Below are 6,000 nucleotides of genomic sequence, written 5' to 3'. Positions count from 1 at the left end.
TAACAGAATCTTTCCCTCAAGCTTTCCCCATCTAAGTAAGTGGCACCATCATCCACCAAAACCTTAATTTCTCTCTCCCAGTCCATCAGTCCATTCATGATCAATCCATTGATAAATTCTATTGGCTCAATTTTTAAAATCTGTTTTGGACCCAACCAGTTTGCATCATCCTACCTACAGTGGATGCAGACTCTATGAGGTTCCTCAGCTGCCTCTTCAGCTCTCATTTGGATCCCATCTGCACCAAGCCAGCCCTCCACTTGCAGACTTGGATGAAAGACCACTCCTGGGCCATGAGATCTGGCTTCCTAAAAGGCAGCCAAGTGGCTGGTTGATTTGGTCCAGAACTGTGGAGTCATTAGCTCCCCAGAGGCAGAAGTTGAAAGATAGCAAACAGGCGATGAAAGGGGAGGGAACTGGGCTGGTAAACACCTCTGTCTGCCTCCAAGTTTCCTCCTTTCAGCTCTTCCAGGAAGGGCTCTTGTGCCAAGCAGATAGACCCTCTGAATGGCCTGCTGTGTCTCTGCAGCTTCTTGGGAAGCAGTAGCCAGTGTGTAACGCATCCCACTTCATGGCTCTGCATCTTTCCTTTTCCTCACCCTCGTCACCCTGGGCTTGCATCTCCCAAGTAAAGGATCAGCACTTTAATCCTTTCCTCAGCCTTTTCTTTCTGAAGGAAGGTTAATGCCAGGGTAAGACACACCCCCAGTCCAAGCCACTATTAAGACTCTCTGGGGCAGTGCCTCAGAATACCTGTGAACTTGTGAGCAGTGCAGGTCTGGAGTCCTACCCCAGACATGCAGACTCAGATTGCTGGAGAAGGGGCTCAGGACTCTGTGATTTTAAAATCTCTTCAGGTGATTCTCGTGTCCACTAAAGTTTGAGGAAGAAAGTTTCTAAAGGAGAAAAACTTGTTGCTGTCTTCCCCCCTGCTTACTCCCTGCTTGGGTGGTGGCCTATGACAATGTGAATCTTGGAGTTGCAGCAACTAATTTGTGACCATAAAGCCAAATGTTGCCAATACACAGGGGATTACAGAGCAGAAAGCCTGGGACAGCACTGAGCTGGTGAGCTCATTTTAGAGCTACTAAACTCCAGATACTTCTGTGAGATAATGAGACGCCTTTATTTTTGTCGGGTAATCTGTTACTTGCAGCTGAAAACAGCCTTGATTCCATATATTGTTTCATTTTATCCTCACATTAATGAGAAGTGGGAATTAATTTCTCGACTTTATAGGTGAAGAAACTGGGTCTCGCAGAAGTTGAGGTCTTACGAGGTCACACGTGCTATAGTGTCACAGCCAGGAGTCCAGCACAGGCCCATCTGGCTCCAGAGCCCCTGTATCCCAAACCATGGCTCTGTCCTGCAGAGTGGCTCAGACAACATTTAATCTGCAGTGTGAATGAACGAGTTGAGCTTGGAAATGTGAATGTAAACTATCAGCCTGGACTGAGCTCTAGACGGGAAGGCTGAAGCATTATTGACTGACCACAGCAGAAACGTCCTCTTCATTTTCCCACAAAAATGCAGGGAGTAGAGAACGTTTTTCTCAGTTATTCAAAAACTTTATCTTCTTCAGGGCCACAGGTAGAACTGAACAGGAGGGATGGATCTTAAATCACCTTCTAAGAAGTCTGGGTCAAACACTTGAAAGAATCAGAAAGAACCCCAAGGGTCACCTTCCACTCTTGATGATGCATACAGGAAATAGCAACAACTCTGCATCCTTACTGAGGCCTCTATAAGCCTGATACTCTTCTAAATTCTTTATTTGAATTATGTAATTCTTACAACCTAGTTAACATCATTGTTCCCATTTTACGGATGGGAGAATTGAGGCACTCAATTGAGTTAAGTAACTTGCCCAAAATTGCATAATTGGCAAGTGACTAAATCTGACTTGAACTTGGGTGGTCTGAGCCAGAAGGCTGCATTAGAAACCTCCACACTATTCTGAGCCCCCGGGAGCTCTCCCTGGGCCATACTGATAGCAGAGTGAAGACCAGAATCTACACCTGCCTTCACTGGTCTAGTCAGCATGATATGCCCCAGCCCTTAAAGCTGCCAGCTCCCACCCCACCACCCACCATTCTTCTACCACTGAACCTCTGAATGTATCCAGCTTCCCTGCTGGTGCCACCACCCCACACGGGGTCTCCAGTAACTCTGTCTCCTGCTGCTGCTATCAGACAAAACTGGCCCTTGGGACCCCATCTCTTACCCACTATGTTTAACAGAAAAAACTTTACCCCCTCTCACTTCCTTTGCCAGGGCTGGAGGTTTAGCTGAGCAAAGACTAGTTTCTGGAATGTTTTTATTCTTACTAAGATCACTTTGTGCTAAATGTACGACATACATTATCTCAAACCCTCACAACAGTATTTTACAAAAAAGAACACTGAAGCCCAGAGCAGTTAGTAAGTTGTCCAAACTCCTGACCTCTGGTGCTGGGAGAAGGCAGTGTCCGCGGTGCCACAGGTGGGCACTGCTCCCATGCTCCTGGCATAGCCCCAGTTGAGCCCAGCAGGCACCATGCCAAAGCAAGGGCCCCATTTCCACTCCCAGCACAGGGGCCCAGATCCCTCTCAGTCCCTGGGCCCAAAAGGAACCTTTTTGGCTACTCTGATCTTTGGCTTCTCTGGAGCTGGGGGAAATGGTGGCGCCCTGGCAGGGCCTGCGTGTCAGGGGACCAGCCAGAGGCTGGATGCTTCCCCAGAGTTTTAGCAGTTGAGGACACAGTGGTCACTGCTGGACAGTGGAGTCAACAATGACTTTTGTTTCTTCTTACCTGCCTGCCCATATGTTCTAAATTTTCCACGCATCCCTTGTATTCCTTGAATGGGCTGGGAGGGAGGTGTGAGGGGAGTGTTTTCTTTGCCTTCTAAACATAAATGTATTGCCTGCTCACTATAAAAATATTCTTTGAAACAATTCAAGGATTAGAAACAGGAACCATGAAAATCCCTGTCACCTCCCCAAACCCACTGTCCTCCCAGAGGCAGCCACCACCATGTTGGTGTGGAGCCCTTGAGCCCCAAGAAAGGCATGGGGGGAAAGAGGTGGGCCTGAATGTGTCCAGTCTCCAGTCTCCTCCGTCTCCAGCCCTTGGTTCTACGCTTGCCTTCTCTTTTCTCTGACCCAGGTGAGAAGCTCAACCCCTTTCTGGATTCTACCCTGAAACTCATGCACCCAGAACATTGGTTGGTCAGCCAAGTAGACTTCACAAAGGGTTTGGGGGTTCCTTGAAGGGTTCACGTTGTACCCCATGCAGCAACCAATTTTAAGCATCATCTCTGTGATGGGTTCAAAGTCCTTTCAGCCACCCCTGCCGATAAGAAATACCCCCTGCCTGGTCCTTTGCCCCATACATCCCACCATCTTGCCCCTCGCCCATCCTTCCCTGACTCGGGAAATTCAAATTCTCCTTCCTTTACCCAAGCAGTTCAGCTCCCCAGCTCCTCGTGGAGCCAACACAAAGGCCTTCCATTGTCCTGGGCCCACCCTCCTCAGCAGGCATCTGTGGTTGTACGTTTCATTTTTTCCTGCTGCTCTCATGGATTGGGATTGGAGCTTTCATAAGGAGGCTTCTGCTTACATCCGGGTTACATATTTAACATATAGCAATAGTTTGGAGGTGGGGTTTTGTTTTGTTTGCACAAGTGAAATCATGTTGTATCCAGTGGTCAGTGACTGGCTGGTTTCACTCAACCTAAAGCACAGACATCTTCCAGATCACCAGTAATAATGGCTGCACTTCTTAAGAACTTAGCTCATGCTGGGCACTTTATATCTTTGCTGTCCCAACCTGATAGCCACTAGCCACATGTGGCTACTCAGCTCTTGAACTGTGGCTGGTGCTACTGAGGAACTAAGTTTAAATTTTTATTTAATTTTAATTAAATTTAAAAATATTTGTCTGCTAAATACAACTTTATTTTTTGGTAGGACTATGTTTTACTTTATTACATTGCTTAAGATATTGTTGTATAGCTAAAATGTGCTATAGGTGTAAAATACCAGATTTCGAAGACTTAGTAGGAGAAAAAGAATGGAAAATATCTCATTAATAATTTTTATATTGATTTCATGTTACAATGATATTTTGGATATACAGTATTATGTTCAAATATATATTATTAAAATTAATTCTACCTGTTTCTTTTTACTTTTTTAACATGGCTACTAGAAATCTTAAAATTATATATGTGGGTTGTATTATATTTCAGTTGGACAGTGCTGCTTTATATACATTACCTCATTATTCCACAGATTTGTTCAACAAATATTTATTGAATAGCTTCTTTGTGCCAGCACTAGGCTAGGCACTGAGGATACAGCAATGAATAAAACAGACCAAAATCCTTCCCTTACAGAGCTTTCATTCTAGATTGCAGATTATTTACAATAACTATACCAGGTAGATACTATTGTTAGCCCATTTTATAGATGAGGAAACTGAGGCACAGAAAAGTAATTTCCCCCAAAGTCACAAAACTAATGAATGGTTGAGCTGGGATTTGAATTCAAGCATTCTGAGTCCATTGAGGTTAATTTTGAAACTGCTGTGCAACCATGTATAGCCAGTATTATACAGTATTAATGTATTATAATTTATCCAACCAGGCCTCTACTGTCCTTCCTGTATACAGGACCGAAACAATAAATGTTATGAGAACAAGTAAACTGTGGGTGAGGGCAAATATAAGATGTTGAAAAGAGACAAGCTTCAGGTCTGAGATCATAAGCAAGGCCAGAGATGAGACAATGAGGGACATGTTCAGAAAAATGCTCAACATCACTAATTATCAGAGAAATGCAAATCAAAACTACAATGAGGTATCACCTCCCACTGGTCAGAATGGCCATCACTAAAAATCTACAAATAACAAATCCTGGAGAGGGTGCAAAGAAAAGGGAACCCTCGTACACTGTTGGTGGGAATGTAACTTGGTGCTGCCACTTTGGAAAACAGTATGGCGGTTCCTCAAAAAAATGAAAATAGAGTTGCCAGAGTTGCTGGCTTGATCCAGCAATCCCACTCCTGGACATATATCCAGACAAAACTATAATTCAAAAAGATACATGCACCCCTATGTTCATAGCAGCACTATTCACAATAGCCAAGAAACCATGGCTGGTTTCAACCATGGAAACCATGGAAACAACCTAAACATCCGTCGACAGATGAATGGATAAAGATGTGAGATATATATATATATATAATAACAGTAACAGTGTTTTCTATGTGCCTCATTTAATCCCACAATAACCCTATAAGGTAAGTACTATTATCATCCCATTTTGCAGAAGTGAAAATTGAGGTATAGGAGGAGGCAGCAGAGCTGACTTGAACCCAAGCACTCTTAGATCTATGCTTCTAACCACTGTGCTCTATTGCATCTCTCCTGTTAGTACAATATGACCAACCCCAGGGCACCCAGAAGAGAGGTTTGGCTAAGAGAAGCAGCCTTGATCCCCCAGGCTCTCTGCCTGCCTGCTCAGCCTTTGGGGTGCAGTGAGGAGAGTGGGCTTGAGTTGGCAGACCCAGATTTAATTCCCTGATCATGACTATGGGCACTTTGCCTCTGTGAGCCTCAGTTTCCCGTCTTTAAAATATGGGGTACACGACCAAACACAAGGTGGTAAAGGAGAGGTCTGTAAAAGTACCCAGCACAAAAAATCCTAGAGGACTTCCTGGGGGAGCTGAAGGGAGGAAAAGAGGTTCCTGAGTGGAAAAGGAGGGCAGGCTCGGCTGGGGAGAGGCTGCATGAAGGCAGGGAGTGAGGTGAGGCATGGGGCCAGGACAGCCTGGTCTCAGTGGCCTGGAACCCAGGCTAGGGTGTGCAGTGTTGGGATGGCAGGGCTGGGTGAGGGCTCTGCAGAGGCAGGAGTGAGCCTGAGACGCATGCCATACTCCGCCCCTTACCCTGGGCCCCCTCACAGGTCCCTAGCCATCCTCCAAGATCCTGGTCACTGATCAGTGTATCTAAAGCCCAA

Source organism: Eubalaena glacialis, chromosome 3 (assembly GCF_028564815.1).
Source record: "Eubalaena glacialis isolate mEubGla1 chromosome 3, mEubGla1.1.hap2.+ XY, whole genome shotgun sequence".
NCBI classification, from domain to species: domain Eukaryota; kingdom Metazoa; phylum Chordata; class Mammalia; order Artiodactyla; family Balaenidae; genus Eubalaena; species Eubalaena glacialis.
Note: the sequence above shows the minus strand (reverse complement) of the source record.